Here is a 19,077-nt window from a genome sequence, read left to right as displayed (position 1 = left end):
ACACAGCCAAGAAGAATGGACAGCTGAATTCAAAAACCATCAACAATTTCCAGAATTTAAAATCCTGAATCATGACATGACACTAGTGGAATTCAGGTGTTTCTGGTACATGGACTGCTCTCACCCAGTGTGAGGTTGAACTGTTGACCTTGTGTACAACCTACTTCACAAATGAGTCTGTCAGATACGCTAAGCCTATAGGCTGAAGATGATGCCCCAACACTGCAGAGAAACCTCAGGTGACTGTCCAGGCAGCTGGCTGTTTCTGTCAACTCACAAAATTTTTGGAAGTTGCTTTTGTGCACTTCCTGTTTTTATTTTTGTTAGCTAATATTATTTCCTTCTTGGGTCTCTGAGGGAGTTGAAGATTAGTTAGTTATAGTTGAAGATTAATTAGGATAGAAAGTGAATTAGATACATTTTGGACTTACTAAAATAGGATAGATAAGGGAATTATTTTCTCTGATTTGTCAAATACAAATGGACTAAACATCGTTTAGGTATTTGTTACTTGTATATATTGTATATAGTTATTGTACTTTTGTATATAGTTTTTCTTTTGTTAGTTATAACCTTTTGCCTTTTTTCTTTTTATTAAAATAGAAAAGGGGAAATGTGGTGATATTTTATTTGTACTGAAATGTTATTTTAATTTTATGTTAATAAATAAAGTTGCCCTGGGGTCAGAGCTATTAGAGCCATAGTGAGAGCGTGGTGGTTAGAAGAGCTAGGTAGATTTCTGTGTGTTCAGGGATACAGCCAGTATTGGAGACATACGCCTTTAAGACCTGGAGGGCGGTACTTACAGGCAGTGATGAGGCAGTCATGTGGTTGGGTTTACAACCAATGAGAAGGCAGAACAGAAAGATTATTTAAACAGGGACACAGGAAGTACCTCCCTCTCTCGGGGAAGCTAGGAGCACTGCAGGAGGTAAGATTTTATCTCTGAGCTCTGACCTCTCGGCTTTTCTCTTTTACCTTGGCTCTGTGTTTCTTATTTTAATAATACGATTGGTTACATCTACAAGAGGTTATGCCTTTGTTTTCACATAAAACAAAAAGCTATGGATTTCTTCAAAATTAATAAAGATCATGTTTGATTGGGGAAGCCCTCCTAAAAAATCTTGGTTACAGACATAAAGGAAAAACATAAACAACAAAAATTAGCTACAAGACAGGTGACATATAAACTGATCCTTCTACATGGGAACAGCTCCGAGACTAAAGGAAATATGATAAATCTTGTTGGCTACAGAGTGCTAATGACAATTTGGTTATACAGTCCAAATGGATTTATAAAGTTGACAGATGCCTTTTACCTGCTCAAACATAAAACAAAAAAAAATCATCTTTAGCTGACTTGTGCACACTGCACATTCCATACTTGTGTTGATGCTGATATATATGTTACCTTTAAAGTTTGCCGGGTGGTGATGGTGCATACCTTTAATCTCAGCACTTGGGAGCCAGAGGCAGAAGGATCTCAGTGAGTTTGAGGCCAGCCCGGTCTACAAAGCAAGTTCCAGGACAACTGGACTGTTATGCAAAGAAACCCTGTCTCAGAGAGAAAAAAATTACGTGTTTTCAGAAAAAAAAAAAAAGACCAGACACCAGTAAAAACAAGTAGCCCAAGTGATCCAGCCTCTTAGAATGCCTCTGTTACAGTTTCCTCAAAATTCTACATCCAGAACAACTTTAAAGCTGCTAGTTGAGATGATCCTCACTCACAGACTACCCCACCCAGTACTTCACTTTCCCATCACACAGAGACTAAACAAAAAATAATACAGCTAGCTCTCCCAGGACTTGACCATTATCCCAGTTTTCTCAAGGTCCCATAAAAATGTCATCACCCCCAGACAACAAAAAGCAGCCTAAAATATACAACACCCACATTTCCAAGAGGTAGGGTGAGTAGTTTTTGGTCATTCAATGGGTTAAGAATGTTTGTCATCATTTGGGGGCTTGGTTGCACATTGCTTGCTCTGCACTTACTTCTTTCTTTCTTTCTTTTTTTAATTAATTTATTTATTATGTATATAGCATGTATGGCTACAGGCCAGAAGAGGGCACCAGATCCCATTACAGATGGTTGTGAGCCACCATGTGGTTGCTGGGAATTGAACTCAGGACCTCTGGAAGAGCAGTCAGTGCTCTTAACCTCTGAGCCATCTCTCCAGCCCTGCACTTCTTATTTACTCAGTTAATGTATGCGGTCTCTGATGAGGTTAAAAAACTAGATAAAGTTTTATAGTTTGCCTTATTACCAAATTTAAAAAAAAAAAAAACTAACAAAAGAGATGTAAAAGTTATGAGGTTGAGGGACATAAAAGCTTGTTTATCAAAGAAAGTATTTTAACATCAAAAAAATATTTTGAGATTGGTAATAGAAGTTATGATAGAAAATAATTTAGGTATGAAACTTTGAACTCGCCAAGATAGGATAGGTAATATAGAAGTTTCTTCAAATTTGCCAAATATAAATGGACTGCACATTGTAAATGCAATCCTTACTTGACAATTATTCTTTTTTTTAAATGTATTTTTATTTTATTTGCATTGGTGTTTTGCCTGCATGTTTGTGTGAGGGTGTCAGATCCCCTGGAAATGGAGTTACAGATAGTTATGAGCTGCCATGTGGGTGCTAGGAATTGAACCTGGGTCCTCTGGAAGAGCAGCCAGTGCTCTTAGCCACTGAACCATCTCTCCAGTCCCAGATAATTGCTCTAATTCTATACAGTTTTACTGTGTTAGAGTTAAAAACCTTTCCTTTTTATTTAGACAAAAAGGGGCAAAGGTTTCAGAATATTTGTTTACACTGTGTGAAGATGTGTCACTGTGCTTGATTTAATAAAGAGCTGAATGGTCAATAGCTAGGCAGGAGAGAATATGCGGGACTTCCGGGCAGGGGAAGGAACTCGGGATGAATCTAGGCCTATGAGAGATGCCAGCAAGGCACTGAAGAAGTCAGACATGTGGTACAGAGGAGACGTAACCGAGAAACTTGACAGAACCTAGATAATAAAAACAGATTAAGTTATAAGAGCTAGTTCAGAAAAGGCCTAAGCTAAGGCCAGGCTTTCATAGTTAATAATAAGTTTCCGTGTTGTTATTTGTGAGCTGGCGGCCCAAAGAACAGTCCGACTATACTCTGTAGTCCAGGCTGGCCTCACACTCACAGAGATCCGCCTGCCTCTGCCTCCTGAGTGGGGAATTAAAGGCGTGCGCCACCACCGCCCTCCCTGATCAGAATCTTAATCCCAGCAACTGTTGACCGCCATTTATACCATTGGTAGGCACCTTCAAAAATCAAGGTTTTTTTTTTGTTCTCTGGGCATGTGACCTTCTGTTATCATCTGAGGATCCTGAGGCTCCTTTACCTTCTTGGAGCAAATGTTTCAATTTGGAGGGAATATTGCAATTAGAAGGAATGTGACCTTCAGCAAGTAGCTATATAGGGCAAAACTTGATGGTCTGGGCCAGACTTCCCATCTAAGTTTATTACACATGTGGGAACTTGGACATACACATCAATGAATGTGAGCTTTCTATCCTAGTATACCTTGTCATCAAAGAGGGTGAATCCCCACTTCTTCCCCTTCTGTGGGATTTGGCACTTCACTAAGTACAAGACTTTGCTTCTGCAGGGCTACGGCCAGCAGGAGCATAGAGCAAAGGAGAAGGCAGATAATATGTTGAATTATAACCTTCACATAATCCAGAGCCAGACACAGTGGGAAGCTGAGGCAGGAGGATTATGAGTTCCAGACAGCCTGGGCTACATAACAAGTTCTAGAGTCGTTTTCAACTATGAGTTAAATACCAGAAACTGGAAGAGAACAAGGACATGTCTGCGTCTTCATTATTATATTTGCATTGTTTTTATTTATGTATTTTATTGTATTTTATTTGTTCTATATGTGTGTGGGTGCATGTATGCAATGGCAAACGTGTGGCAGGTGAGAGGACAGCTTTTAGGAGTTAATTCTCTCCTCTCATCTTGTGGGTCCCAGAGATCAAACTCAGGTTATCAGTCTTAGCAACAAGTACCTTCACTTGCTGAACCATTTCATTGGCCAATAGATGCATTTTTTGTTTGTTTTTGTGGTTGCTATTGTTTTTAGTTTTTGAGACATGGTCTCACTACCACAGATGCATTTTTTTTTTTTTATTGACTGCTTATTTATAAGGAGGAACTAGACACAGGAGCACGAAGAGAAAACTAGAGCTGACTGGGCTGAGCTGGGCTGCAGGTGGCTAAATGCTGCGGGCCTGGAGGAAACAGGAAGGAAAGCAGAGGAACTGGAGGCCAGCCAGAAGTATCTGGGAACAGCCCAGCTGTGTGACTCTTTAGTTAGCACAGGCTTTGTCCAGCCAGATGTCCTCAGCATCTTGTTGGTCCCCCCCCCCCCGCACCCCCCCCCCAGGAATTTGACTATTCATTCTGAAGTTGTCTCAAATGTTCCTCATAATCACACGGACTCCTCAGAGGCCGAATACATTTTTCAAATTTGTTAATTTTTGTTGTACTGGGAATTGAATGGAGGGCCTTGCTCATACTAGATAAGTGCTCTAAACTGAACTATATCTCTACCCCTCGAATCATTCTTTTATTTTTTAATTAATTAATTAATTTATCTATCTATTTATTTATTTTTGGTTTCTCGAGACAGGGTTTCTCGTGTAGCCCTGGCTGTCCTGAATGAAAGTCACTCTATAGACCAGGCTGGCCTCGAACTCACAGAGATCCACCTGCCTCTGCATCTGAAGTGCTAGGGTTAAAGTTATGTGCCACCACCATCTGGTCCTCAAATCATCCTTACATGCTCATTATAACAAGAGATCTTTTTTTTTTTTTTTTCTAGTTTGACAATTCAGATTTATTTAGCATTCTATGACAAATCATTTTGAAATGTTTTTAAAATCTTATGCACGATTTTATATCTTGCTAACACAAATTTTTCCATTGTTTTCTTGAAGCAAGTTGGAGTTTATTGAGAAAATGTTTTTTTTTTTTTTGCATTCTTTTTTTTTTTGTGATATATATTTTTTATTTTACAATACCATTCAGTTCTACATATCAGCCATGGGTTCCCCTATTCTCCCCCCTCCCACGCCCTCCCCTTACCCCCAGCCCACCCTCCATTCCCATCTCCTCCAGGACAAGTCCTCCCCCGAGGACTGTGATCGACTTGGTAGACTCAGTCCAGGGAGGTCCAGTCCCTTCCTCCCAGACTGAGCCAAGTGTCCCTGCATAAGTTCCTGGTTTCAAACAGCCAACTCATGGAATGAGCACAGGACTTGGTCCCACTGCCTAAATGCCTCCCAAACTGATCAAGCCAATCAACTGTCTCACCTATTCAGAGGGCCTGATCCAGCTGGGAGCCCCTCAGTCTTTGGTTCATAGTTCATGTGTTTCCATTCATTTGGCTATTTTTTTTTCAATAATTGAGTAAAACTGAAATTTATTATATGCCACAGTCGTCCTACGGACCTCCATGCTATATATATATAGCCTCTATGGTTCTATGGGTTGTGGTCTGATTGTTCATTTTATATCTAGAATCCACCAATGAGTGAGTACATACCATAACTGTCTTTCTGGGTTTGGGTTACCTCACTCAGGATGATATTTTCTAGTTCCATCCATTTGCCTGCAAATTTCATGCTTTCATTGTTTTTCTCTGCTGAGTAGTACTCCATTGTGTATATGTACCACATTTTTTTCATCCATTTTTCCGTTGATGGGCATCTAGGTTGTTTCCAGGTTCTGGCTATTACAAATAGTGCTGCTATGAACATAGCTGAGCATGTATCTTTATGGTATGTATCAGCATTCTTTGGGTATATGCCCAAGAGTGGGATGGCTGGGTCTTGAGGTAGTTTGATTCCTAATTTTCTGAGAAACCGCCATACTGATTTCCATAGTGGTTGTACAAGTTTACATTCCCACCAACAGTGGAGGAGTGTTCCCTTTGCTCCACATCCTCTCCAACATGGCTGGGTCTTGAGGTAGTTTGATTCCTAATTTTCTGAGAAACCGCCATACTGATTTCCATAGTGGTTGTACAAGTTTACATTCCCACCAACAGTGGAGGAGTGTTCCCTTTGCTCCACATCCTCTCCAACATTGGTTGTCATTGGTGTTTTTGATCTTAGCCATTCTAACAGGTATAAGGTGGTATCTCAGAGTCGTTTTGATTTGCATTTCTCTGATGATTAAGGATGTTGAGCATTTCTTTAAATGTCTTTCAGCCATTTGTAGTTCTTGTTTTGTGAATTCTCTGTTTAGCTCTTTAGCCCATTTTTTAATTGGACTGTTCAGTGCTTTGATGTCTAGTTTCTTGAGTTCTTTATATATTGTGGAGATCAATCCTCTGTCAGATGTGGGGTTGGTGAAGATCTTTTCCCAATCTGTTGGCTGTCTTTTTGTCTTATTGACTGTGTCTTTTGCCCTGCAAAAGCTTCTCAGTTTTGAGAGGTCCCATTTATTAATGGTTGTGCTCAGGGTCTGTGCTGTCGGTGTTTTATTTAGGAAATGGTCTCCAGTGCCAATGCGTTCAAGAGTGCTTCCTATCTTCTTTTCTATTAAGTTTAGTGTAACTGGATTTATGTTTAGGTCTTTGATCCACTTGGACTTGAGTTTTGTGCATGGTGACAGATATGGATCTATTTGTAATCTTTTACATATTGACATCCAGTTATGCCAGCACCATTTGTTGAAGATACTTTCTTTGTTCCATTGTATAGTTTTGGCTCCTTTGTCAAAAACCAGGTGTTCATATGTGCATGGATTAATGTCAGGGTCTTCAATTCGATTCCATTGGTCCGTATGTCGGTTTTTATACCAGTACCAGGATGTTTTTATTACTATAGCTCTATAGTAGAGTTTGAGGTCCGGGATGGTGATGCCTCCAAGGGTTGCTTTATCGTATAGGATTCTTTTAGCTATCCTGGGTCTTTTGTTTTTCCATATAAAGTTGAGTATTTTTCTTTCCAAGTCTGTGAAGAATTGTGTTGGGATTTTGATGGGGATTGCATTGAATCTGTAGATTGAACAAGAGATCTTTTACATAGAGGGGAGACGCAGCCAGGACCTAAATAGGTTTCGATTCCTCCTGACATTGTCATTTACTGATTGATAAGAAATTTTTTTAATTTTTTTAAATTCTTTGAGAATTTCATTTAGCATAAACATGTGCTGACCATATAATTCTGCCTGTGGGGCCATCCACTGGATTTGGGTGACTACAAGAAGCCATACCCTCACAGAAAACTGACACACACACACACACACACACACACACACACACACACACACACACACACCGCCCAGGCCATTGTTCCTCAGTAAGGGTCGGAGAGCAATTTATGTAGATTTTTCAGGCCCTCGGTGTTATCTCTTAAAAGATGCACTGAACGCCGGGCGGTGGTGGCGCACGCCTTTAATCCCAGCACTCGGGAGGCAGAGGCAGGCGGATCTCTGTGAGTTCAAGGCCAGCCTGGGCTACCAAGTGAGTTCCAGGAAAGGCACAAAGCTATACAGAGAAACCCTGTCTCGAAAAACCAAAAAAAAAAAAAAAGATGCACTGAGGCTGGGTAGTAGTGGTGCACGCCTTTAATCCAAGCACTCTGGGGAGGCAGAGGCTGACAGATCCCTGTGAGTTTGAGGCCATCCTGGTTTACAGAATAAGTTCCAGGACAGGCTCCAAAGCTACACAGAGAAACCCTGTCTCAAAAAAAAAAAAAAAAAAAAGAAAAAGAAAAAAGAAAAGAAAAGAAAAAAAAAGATAGACTGACTTGCCCAATGAATACTCAATTTTATGTCATGCATGATGATTCATGCTTGCAATCCTAGTACTCAGGGAGGTGGAGGAGAAAGGATTCTTATGAGTTCCATGCCAGCCTGTCCTACACAGTAAGTTTCCGAACAGTGCGCACTATATAACTAGGTCTGTCTGCAAACAAATAAAACCACAAAGATGTATCTTTAGTAAGGCATGGTGATGCATGCCTCAAGTCCTAGTGACTCAGGAGGGTGGCTTGAGTCCAGGATTTTCAAGGCCCTGTCTCAGTAAATAAAACAAAACATGGTGGTACACAACTTGAATTTCAACACTAGGAAGGTTTCAGGAGAATTAAAAGTTCAAAAAACAGAAAGAAAGGGAGAGAGGAATGGGTTGGGGCCGTGGATAGAAGGAGGGAGGGAGGGATAGAGGGAGGGAGGGAGGGAGGGTACGAGGGAGGGAAGGAGGAAAGAAAGAAAGGAATGGACTCGAGAGATGGCTAGATGGTTAAGAGTACTTGCTGTTCTTCCAGAGGACCTGAGTTCAATTCCCAGTACCCAGATCATGTGGTTCACAAATACACAATTTTAACTCCAGCTCCAGGGGATATAATGCCCTCTTCTGGTCTTCAGGGACACCTGCATTTATGTGTGTATAACCACACAGAGACACATGATTTTATATATATATTTAGACAGGGTCTCGTCTATGTAGCACTGGCTGGCCTGGAACTTACTATGTAGACCAGGCTGGCCTCAAGCTCACAGAGACCTGCCTGCTGCTGCCTCGAGTACTGGGATTAGAGGTGTGCAACACCACACCAGGTTAAAATAATTTTAAAAAGAGAAAAAAGATGGTATGTAAAATGAAAAAAAAAAAAACTTTTTAAAATAAAATTTAAAAAAAAAAAGAAACCAGGTAGTGGTGGCCCATGCCTTTAATCCTAGCATTCTGGGGCCAAAGGCAGGCAGATTTCTGTGAGTTTAAGGACACACTGGTGTTGTGGGCTAATGCTCTCATACACTGCAAAGATTTGTCACTTAAATTGGTTTAATAAAATGCTGATTGGCCAGTAGCCAGGCAGGAAATATAGGTGGGGTGACCAGACTAGGAGAATTCTGGGAAGAGGAAAGGTGGAGTCAGGAGTCACCAGCCAGAGGCAGAGGAAGCAAGATGAGACTGTCACACTGAGAAAAGGTACCGAGCCACGTGGCTAAACATGGATAAGAATTATAGGTTAATTTAAGTGTAAGATCTAGTTAGTAATAAGCCTGAGCTACTGGTTGAGCATTTATAAGTAATATTAAGCCTCTGCGTCAATTATTTGGGAAGTGGCAGCTGGGTATTTGGGAACAGGTAGGTGGAGAGAAACTTTGCCTGCATCCTGGTATACCAAGTGAGTTCCAGGACAGTCAAGGCTACACAGTGAAACCCTATCTTGAAAAACCAAAAAGAAGAGAAGAAGGAGAGGAGGAGGAGGAGAAGGGAGGGAGGGAGGGAGGGAGGGAGGGAGGGAGGGAGGGAGGGAGGGAGGGAAGAAGGGAGGGAGAGAGAGAGAGAGAGAGAGAGAGAGAGAGAGAGAGAGAGAGAGAGAAGGAAGGAAGAAAGAAAAGAAAAAAGGAAAGAAAAGAAAAAAGGGAGTGCTTACTGGTTATTTTGTGAAAGACTATGATTTAAATATTAAGAATTTAGAAATATGCCAGATGCACGAAGCCCTATAGTTATGAAACTTGATTCGAATGAACATTGGGGAGTGATTAATAGAAGAGGCAGTATGAGAACTGGTGTTGGAGAACCACATGTGTGGTGCCAGATGCAGTAGTGTTGGGAGGTGAAAGCCAGCCTCAGCCACATACACATGAGGCCAGCCTGGGCCACATGAGGCCATTCCTCAAAAAATGATTACAAGGGCTGGAGACATGGCTGGGCATGAAGAGCACTGGCTGCTCTTCCAGAGGACCCAGGTTCGCTTTCCAGCACCCACATGGCAACCAACAACTATCTACAGCTCCAGTTCCAGGGGTTCTGATGCCCTCTACAAGCTTCTCTGGTCATCCACATGCATTTGGAACATACATACACACACACACACACACACACACACACACACACACACACACACACACACAGATTTTTAAAAATCATTCTCAAAACCCCGCTAGTTAGTATGCTCGATTGTGACTGGGTGTGAGCATGTATAAATCACAAAGAAAACCACTCAGAACTTGACATCGGGTTTAGGAGGAAGACAGAGAAGGCAAGGAACTAGAAGAAGAGCAAGGCATGGAACATCCCAGCTAGATTCTATCCATGAAGACATTTCAGCATCTCTCAGCCTGTGGGTAGAGATCCCTTTGACAAATCTCTATCTCCAGGAATATTTGCATTATGATTCACAACAGTAGCACAAATACGATTATGAAGTAGTAATGAAAACAGTTTTACAGTTGAGGGGGATCACCACAGCATGAGGAACTGTATTAAAGGGTCGCGGCATTAGGAAAATTGAGAACCACTTGCGTAGAGGGATGGGGACTTGCAAAGGTCTCACAGCAGAGCAGAGAGTCCCTATGTGCATGGAACAGAGAGAAGCTTTTAGAAAAAGAGTCAAGGGGGCAAAGGGAAGGGGGCATCTGGGAAGATCGGATAAAGAGGGGCGGGCCTGAGGAAGAGGAGGAGATGGGTTTTGGGGAGAACAGAGAACGTACGACACAGTTGTCTTAGAGACAGGAGAAAGCATACGGGGAGAGTGTATCAAGGTTGCTTAGCAGCATACAGAGCCACCTAAGCTGTGTAGTCATTAAACTACGGGCTGGCATGGTGGATGTCGTTCCAAGGGTAAATAAAATGAATGGAAGTTTCTGATGTGGATACTAAAAAATTAACTACCTATCATAACAGGCAGAATATATTGGAATAAAGAAAATTAAGCCAATTTGTTTACTTTTGCTACAGCTGGCAACCTAGAGGAGAGACAAAGAGTATACCATGTGGGGCTGGAGGGATGGACAGTAGGTACAGGTGCTTGCCACCAAGACTGTTGACCTGAGTTCGATCCCGGAATCCATGTGATGGGAGGAGAGGACTGATTCCTGCAAGTTGTCCTTTGATCATATGCATGCTGTGGCATGGGCACATGTATACACACACATACATACACACTGAAAAAAAGGGTTAAAAAATCATATACAAAAAATCCCTTAGCCATACACCGCGTCTTCTAATCTTTGATTTAAGATGAAAGGATTTTTGGTTTGGGTTTTTTTGTTGTTGTTGTCGTTGTTGTTTGCTTGATTTGGGGGGGGGGGGGAGGGCTGGGGTGGTGGATAGGGTCTCACTATATAGCTCTAGCTGTCCTGGAACTCTCTATATAGACCAGTGAGTTCACTGGCTGGCCTTAAACTCACAGACTCACCTGCCTCTGCCTCCCAAGTGCTGGAACTAAAGGCGTGGGGCATTATCCCTGACTGAAAGGTCTTTCCTCCTTTCTTCTTTTTGTCTTTGTTTTGTTTTCATTGTTGCTGCCTGGTTTTTGTTTGTTGTTTTGTTTTAGATAGAGTCTCGGGACATCCTTGAACTCACTTTGTAGCAAAGAATGACCTTGAACTTCTTTCTGATGTCCATGCCTCCACCTCTTGTGGGAGCCCGTTCTCGGGTTCCTCGTGGCTTTACCCAGCAGGTCCGAATAGAGGATGATCAGGACCACGGGCCTGAGTGCAGGTGTCTGAGATGGTCTGCACTTGGCTGTGCTGGGGGAGGAGGTCTTTTGCTCCACCCCCTTGGCGTCTCTATAAAAACCCTGGGCCAGAGACAGTCGGGGCCCGTTGGAATAGGTTCCAGGCCCTCTCAAGGCTATCCTTTATTTTCTATCTGTTTATCTCTGCGAAATTCTCCGCAATAAATCCTTCTATCTAATATTTCCTGCTGATTGCACTCAAGAAAACTCTAGGGAACCGTGGGGGTGGTGGGTAAACGCCCCACAACCTCTTGAGCATTGGGGTTGCAAGTGTGTACCTCTATGCCCAGTATTATGTAGTGCTAGGATCAAACCTAGGCTTTATGATGCTAGGCAAGCATAGACTGTTTCCCTAAACAAGAGGGTTTTGTTTTTTTTTTCCCTTAAGATTTATTTATTTACTATGTATACAATGTTCTGTCTGCATGTATGCCTTCAGGCCAAAAGAGGGCACCAGATCTCATTATAGATGATTGTGAGCCACCACATGGTTGTTGGGAATTGAACTCAGGACCTCTGGAAGAGCAGCCAGTGCTTTTAACCTCTGAGCCATTTCTCCGGCCCGCTTAAGGCTTTCTTTGAAAGTGCATTTGTGCGTTTGGATATTTGTAACCTGAGTATCTTTGCACACCTGATACAAAATGTTCTAAGTTTTGCTCCTGTGGTCTAATAAACTGGAAGTAAATCTATTCAGTCTCTGGTAGACCCACTTCCTTGTATTTCAAATACAGGAACTTGGCTCATCTTCATGTGTCCACAAAATTTCCTTTTTTTTTTTTTCCCCCTTTTGAGACAGTTTTGTCATGGAGGTCAGGGTGGCTTAGAATGGGCGATGTAGCCCAGGATTGCTTCTAATTCCTCACTTTCCTGCCTTCATCTCCTGAACGTTGGGACTACAGGAAATAGCCCTTCATTTTTTTGTGCATGCAGGTAGGTATATGTGCTTGTATGTGTTCCTGTGTGTGCATGCAGGTAGGTATATGTGCTTGTATGTGTTCCTGTGTGTGCATGCAGGTAGGTATATGTGCTTGTGTGTGTTCCTGTGTGTGCATGCAGGTAGGTATATGTGCTTGTGTGTGTTCCTGTGTGTGCATGCAGGTAGGTATATGTGCTTGTGTGTGTTCCTGTGTGTGCATGCAGGTAGGTATATGTGCTTGTGTGTGTTCCTGTGTGTGCATGCAGGTAGGTATATGTGCTTGTGTATGTTCCTGTGTGTGCATGCAGGTAGGTATATGTGCTTGTGTGTGTTCCTGTGTGTGCATGCAGGTAGGTATATGTGCTTGTGTGTGTTCCTGTGTGTGCATGCAGGTAGGTATATGTGCTTGTGTGTGTTCCTGTGTGTGCATGCAGGTAGGTATATGTGCTTGTGTGTGTTCCTGTGTGTGCATGCAGGTAGGTATATGTGCTTGTGTGTGTTCCTGTGTGTGCATGCAGGTAGGTATATGTGCTTGTGTGTGTTCCTGTGGAGATCAGAGGTCATTCCTCAAGTGCCATCCACCTTGTTTTTTAAACCGAGTCTCTCATTGCCCTGAAGCTTGCTGATTAGGCTAGGCTGGTTGGCCAGCGCCCCAAGGATACACTGTCTCAGCCGCCACAGTCACCTGGCCTGGTTTGTTTATGTGAGTGCTGAGAATTGAGCTCAAGTTTTTATGCTTGTGGCAAACCTTGAGCAACTATGCTATCTACCTAGTCCTCCACGCCGCTAATATTTTTATTAATTAATTATTAATTAATCATTTTTTGAGATAGGGTCTTACTATGTAGTCCTGACTCTGTCCTGGAACTCACTCTGTAGACCAGGCTAGACTCGAACTCACAGAGATCCACCAGCCTCTGCCTCTTGAGTGCTGGGATTAAAGGCGTGTGCTGCTGACAGGCCTGGCCTCTCTTTTTATCTTTTTTTGAGTGCTCAGAAAATGTATTCTGGTAACCTTCCAAGATACTCTGAAATGTCAGTTCACAACATTTGGTACCAGGGAACAAGTCTGGACCCTAGGACAGCACATCTATTGTACTCTCCCTTATAAAGTGGTAATGGAGGAATTCACCCCGAGAGGTCCTGACATTCCATCTCATTGAATGTCTTTAGAAAAATTCTTCTCAGATGGCTTAGAGGTTAAGAGCACTGACTGCTCTTCCAGAGGTCCTGAGTTCAATTCCCAGCAACAACATGGTGGCTCACAACCATCTGTAATGAGATCTGGTGCCCTCTTCTGGCCTGCAGTCATACATGCAGGCAGAACACTGTATACATAATAAATAAATAAATCTTCTAAAAAGAAAAGAAAAGAAAAATCCTTCTCTAAGCTTTGGAAGTCCTGAGAACAGGAAAGCATTGATTTGGAGCAGAGCGAAGTCGGTGTGAGCAGAACAGGACGAACTTGAACATAAATCATGTCATCACCATCACGAGGTTCCCTCTCAGCTGCCTTCCGCATTTGGGTCTCTAGGCAGACCTGGTCCTGAAACTGTCTAAAACCTTCGGGCCAGCAGACTGTGATCAGTGGCATTGCTGACCCAATTTGTCTGCTTGGAGGTGGGGCCTGCCACTATTTGGTGTCCAGGTTTATACCAAACGCTTCCTCATACACTGTCCCTTTCACTCCCGACAAGAGCTCTCCATCAGGGCTGGAGAGATGGCTCACCGGTTAAGAGCCTTTGTCGTGCTTGAAGAGGCCTCAAATTCGGTTCCCAGCATACTGAGCAGCTCCTGCCTGCCCCTCCAGCTCCAGGGGATCCGACACCTCTGGCCTCCTTGGGCACCTGCACTCAGGTGCACATACCCATATATAATTAAAAATAATAAAATAAAAATCTGTATAAAGCCAGGTACTGTGGTGCTCACCTTTGACCCCAGCACTCAGAAGGCAGGAACAGGCAGATCTCTGAGTTCAAGGCCATCCTGATCCGCATAGCAAGACCCAGACCAGCCAGATAACTCAGAGGTTAAAGTGTGTGCTGCTCTTGCAGAGGACCTGGGTTCGATGCCCAGCACCCACACCAGTTAACTCACAACTGTCTGTCCCTCCAGTTCCAGGGGATCCGACACCTCTGGCCTCCTGGGACACCTGCACATACATGAACACAGGCACACACACATACATACCCAGAATTAGAACTACAACAAATCCTCAGAGAGAGGGAGAGAGACTAGTGAGGAGTCTGGGAAGGGATGAGAGGGGCCACAGCAGCCAGGGAACAGAGAGCAACAACAAGCTCAAGCAATATGGGGAGATGGGGAGAGCTAGACTTGGATCTAACCACAGGCCATCAGCTGTGAGCACTTGCTCTCACACAGGTAGCGAGGTGGGAAAGAACAAGATCAGACCCAAAGTCAGAGGTTCTGATAGACCCACCCCGGCGCTCTACATTGTCGCGTCTGTCCTATCCCCTCTCCCCGCCCCCAGGGGTGGCATGGCTCCTGGAGCTATATCCGTCCAGAGTTCTTGGCTCCTCACAGGGGTCTCTTTCTCTCCAGTCTTCACTCCACACAGTGGTTTTTGGTTTTGTTTGTTTGTTTGTTTTGTTTCAAGACAAAGTCTTAGTAGGTAGTCCAGGTTCACCTCAAACTCACAGCAGTCCTCCTGTCTCAGACTTCTGAGTCCACATGTTTCTAAGCTGCAGAAAAAGAGGTTCTGAGGTTGTAGCAAATGTGTCAGGTCCCAGTCATATCTGCCCAGCACCCAAGTTCCTGTATTTGCTGACAACCCCTTCCCGAAAGCATGAATGCTCTGTCTGAAAGGGTTTCCTGTTGACCAGAGAATGTTGGACTCATTCACAGGGCAGACCAGAAGAGCCAAGGTGTTAATGTCCTCAACAGCAATCACCAAGCAATAAACAATGCCCAGAGCTTCTGTGGACATACATATTTCAGTTGCTTATCACTGGCAACAAACCTAACCCGAATCAAGTGTCTTTTGACAACCATTGTTGTTTCTTTGTTGGGCAAAGTATTGCTCACCTGTGACCCCGGCACAAAATCAAATACAGTGAGGTCTTGGGGAACGTTAAGCAAGGTAATCATAAGACCTTCTTTTACTCTCTTTCCCCCAGAGAAGATCAAGCTTGCTTCAAATGCACTGTGGAGACCAGGTTGGCATCCAACTTTTCCAATCCTTCTGCCTCTATCTCATGAATGCTGGGATTACAGGTATATACCATGATGCCCAGACTTTTTTTTTTCCCTCCCCACTTCAGGATTTGATAGCCCAAGCTAAACTGAAATTCACTGTGTAGCCCAGGCTGGCCTCAAACTTACTGTGATCCTCTACCCTCAGCCTCCCATTTGTACCATCATTATAAATGGCTTGTGTTTCATTTTATTTATTTTATACAGGATCTCATGTAGCTCAAGCTAGCCCCAAACTTGATATGTTAGCCAAGCATGACCTTGGATTTCTGATCCTCCTGCCTCTGCTTCCTCAGTACTGGGGATGGAAACCAGGGCTTCATGCAAACTAGGCAAGTACTCTACCAATTGAATGACATTCTCAGCCCATAGTCCACAATTTAAATATATTTTGCTATAACATCTCCTTTTTTTTTTCCTTTTTGAAATTGGTTCTCAAAAGAAAAGAGGAAGAAGAAAAGAAGAAGAAGAAGAAGAAGAAGAAGAAGAAGAAGAAGAAGAAGAAGAAGAAGAAGAAGAAGAAGAAGAAGAAGAAGAAGAAGAAGAAGAAAAACAGGATCTTACTATGTAGCTTTAGCTGGCCTGGAACTCATAGACCAGGCTAGCCTCAAACTCTTAGAGATCTACCTGCATCTGCCTCCCAAGTGCCTAGCTATAGTGTGTTATTCTATGGAGGACAGCATTGATGGGCTGAATGAGAGGGACAGACCAGGGAGTAAAAGCAACAGTAGACGCTAAGAGACCATTTAGGAGGTTCTTGCAGTATTCTGCTCAAGATTTAACGGGGAAGTCAACTGTATCGGTGCACACTAATCCCAGCACCTGGGAAGCAGAGGCAAGTGTATTATCACAAGTTCAAGGCCAGCCTGTCTACATAGGAAAAAATGCCATACCAACCAAGGCTGTAAATGGAGGACTCATTATTATTATTGTTGTTGTTGTTATTATTATTATTATTATTATTATTATTATTTTGGTTTTTTGAGACATTATTTTTTTTAAAAAAAAAAATACTATTTTGGGGGCACTGGGGAGATGGCTCAGCAGTTAAGACCTCTTGAAGAGGACTCAGGTTTGATTTCTAGCATCTACATGGTAGCTAACAGCTGTCCTTAATCCCAGTTTCAGAGGATTCAACAGGTTCATACACATACATGCATGCAGGCAAAACATTCATACACATAACGTAAAATAAATATATCTAAAAAGTTTTAAAGGAAAAGGGGCTAGAGAGATGGCTCAGTGGTTAAGAGCACTGACTGTTCTTCCAGAAGACCTGGGTTCAATTCCCAGCACCCACATGGCAGCTCACAACTATCTCTGACTCCAGTTTCAGGGGATCTGACACCTTCGTACCAACACACATAAAATAAAGTTAAATAAATTATTTTTTTAAAATTTTTTAAGAAAAAAGAAAAAAAAAATTAATGGAAAAAAAGGTAGTTGGCTGTGAACCTGGTGAAAAATAGCCATGCTGAGTGAGTATAACTGAGACATGGAGACTATTTTTGCTAAAAGCAGGCTGCTCATTGGGCCCTGTAAATATCTGAGTAGCTAAAAAAAAAAAAAAAAAAAAAAAAAAAAAAAAGATTAAAAACATGAGTACATATACCTTTATTTTGTATGTCTCCCTTGCTCTGAGTCATTCACTCACTCCAGCAATCACCTTGGATCCCAGGAACAGGTCTGATGGCCAAGTGTCTTGTGACAAGACAAATCTATTCCCCACACAGTGATGTCTCCTCTCTCCTCGTTTATTGTCAAGCCAGGATCTCAGGTATCCCAAGCTGGCCTTGAGTTCACTATGTAGCCAAGGATGGTCTTGAACTCCTGATCCTCTGCCTGTGTTGTCTAAGTGTTCCATCCCTCCCAGTTTTATGTGCCGCTGAAGATCAAACCCAGGGCCTTGCGAATACCAGGCAACTCAACATACTAAGTTACCTCTCAGCTTTTTCCCCCCTAATTTTCACCATTATTCTTTTTGTTTTGTTTTGGGTCTGGACCCGATTTGTTGGGACCCCCAGAGTGGAATCTGCCTTAGGACTCGAGTTACTCCAGGACTTGCTGCCTAAAGCATTGTTAACAAATACAAGGCCTTTCACATTGTGGTCATTTAATAATCAGTGAATGAATGCTGCTCCCTTCCTTGCTGAAATGCCATGATCATATCTTTCACTCTACTGATGAAATGAGGAATATTGTAAATCATTCTCTGCAACTGGATTCCATTTTCTAGTTGATAACAAGTCTTTTGTATAGGTGCTTCTGGGTGTGGGTGGATATGTTCATTGGGGGTTTTTGCTTGTGTGTGTGTGTGTGTGTGCGTGTGCGTGTGCGTGTGCGTGTGCGCGTGCGCGTGCGTGTACGCATGTGTGTTTAATATTATATCCCACCCTTATTCTCTAGTTCACTTTTTAAACATCTTACTCCCTCTCCCTCTTCACCCTCTTTCATCCCCACCCAGAGTAATGGAAGAGTTTTCCAGAAGCTCCTCTGAATAATTTTCCTTTGTAAAGCAAATTGAGTGGTGGTGGACTCAAGCTCCTTGCTCTGGAGACTGGAGGTGTAGGGTTGGTTGATATCCAGGGCCTCCAGTTGGTGGGAGAGGTGAACCGTGCGTGCTTTGAGTGATGAGGGCACCAGACACGGAGAGCCATAATCACTTTATCCCATTCAGGCTCTGCCCCGACTCCTTTTTTCATTTTTTTTTTTTTTCAGCCCTAACTGGAACAAAACGCAATCAACATATGTACTTAATTTGACAAGGAGAAAGGGCCACGAACAACTGTAAATTGTCACAACAGCGGCAGCTAGCAGCCTTGATGTCTGCGGTAACAAAGAAGAGAGAGCAGTCTGCTTTGCACATCAAAGGGGACCGTCACATCCCTCAACTGAGGATGCGCATGAGGTGTGGAAGAGGGTATCTGAAGCAGGAATCATTGCTTCCAGGGTGAGCAAAACATCCAGAATCCCCGTGGAGAGAGGGAGTTTGCCACTGAGTAGCAAGATAAATAATAAGAGCAGATCACGTTTTTTCTTTCTTTCTAGAGATGACATTCATGAAATTCCTGCATCAGCCAAGAGAGTTTGGAGGTCAGTTTTAACTAGCTTTGCTGCCAGGTCTTGGAGGCCTGGAGTGGGGGCCCCTGAACCCCGACTTCCTCCTGCTGAGCGTTTTCTCAATCCAAGGCCACTCCACTTTCCTCTGTGCAACGTCCTTTCTCGGAGATGCAGTTTGTGTGTGACTCTCTAGATAGCCTTCGTGTGCGTGTGCATGTGCGTGTGTCTCCTTTGTGTGTATGCAGGAGGCATGGGTGTGCACCCATGGAGGCTAGAGGTCATTGGAGGGTACCTCCTTCTTTGACTCGCCACCCTTAGTGGTTGAGATGCGATCTCGCTGAACCTGGAGCTGACTGATGGGCTGG

The 19,077-nt window shown here is 43.1% G+C and overlaps 1 protein-coding gene across 1 annotated transcript in view; it reads left to right on the top strand.

Annotated features, from left to right (window-relative positions):
- The window catches only part of LOC143270189 (putative Polycomb group protein ASXL2), a 198,582-nt gene that overhangs the window by 174,088 nt on the left and 5,417 nt on the right, over positions 1-19,077 (top strand). The window contains exons 8-9 of the transcript XR_013047187.1: positions 18,371-18,602; positions 18,701-18,745. The gene's annotated coding sequence lies outside the window, so the exon portion shown is untranslated. The remainder of the gene's footprint in view (positions 1-18,370; positions 18,603-18,700; positions 18,746-19,077) is intronic.

This window comes from Peromyscus maniculatus, chromosome 22, assembly GCF_049852395.1.
Source record: "Peromyscus maniculatus bairdii isolate BWxNUB_F1_BW_parent chromosome 22, HU_Pman_BW_mat_3.1, whole genome shotgun sequence".
Lineage (NCBI taxonomy): Eukaryota > Metazoa > Chordata > Mammalia > Rodentia > Cricetidae > Peromyscus > Peromyscus maniculatus.
This window is presented reverse-complemented; position numbering and strand designations above follow the sequence as displayed.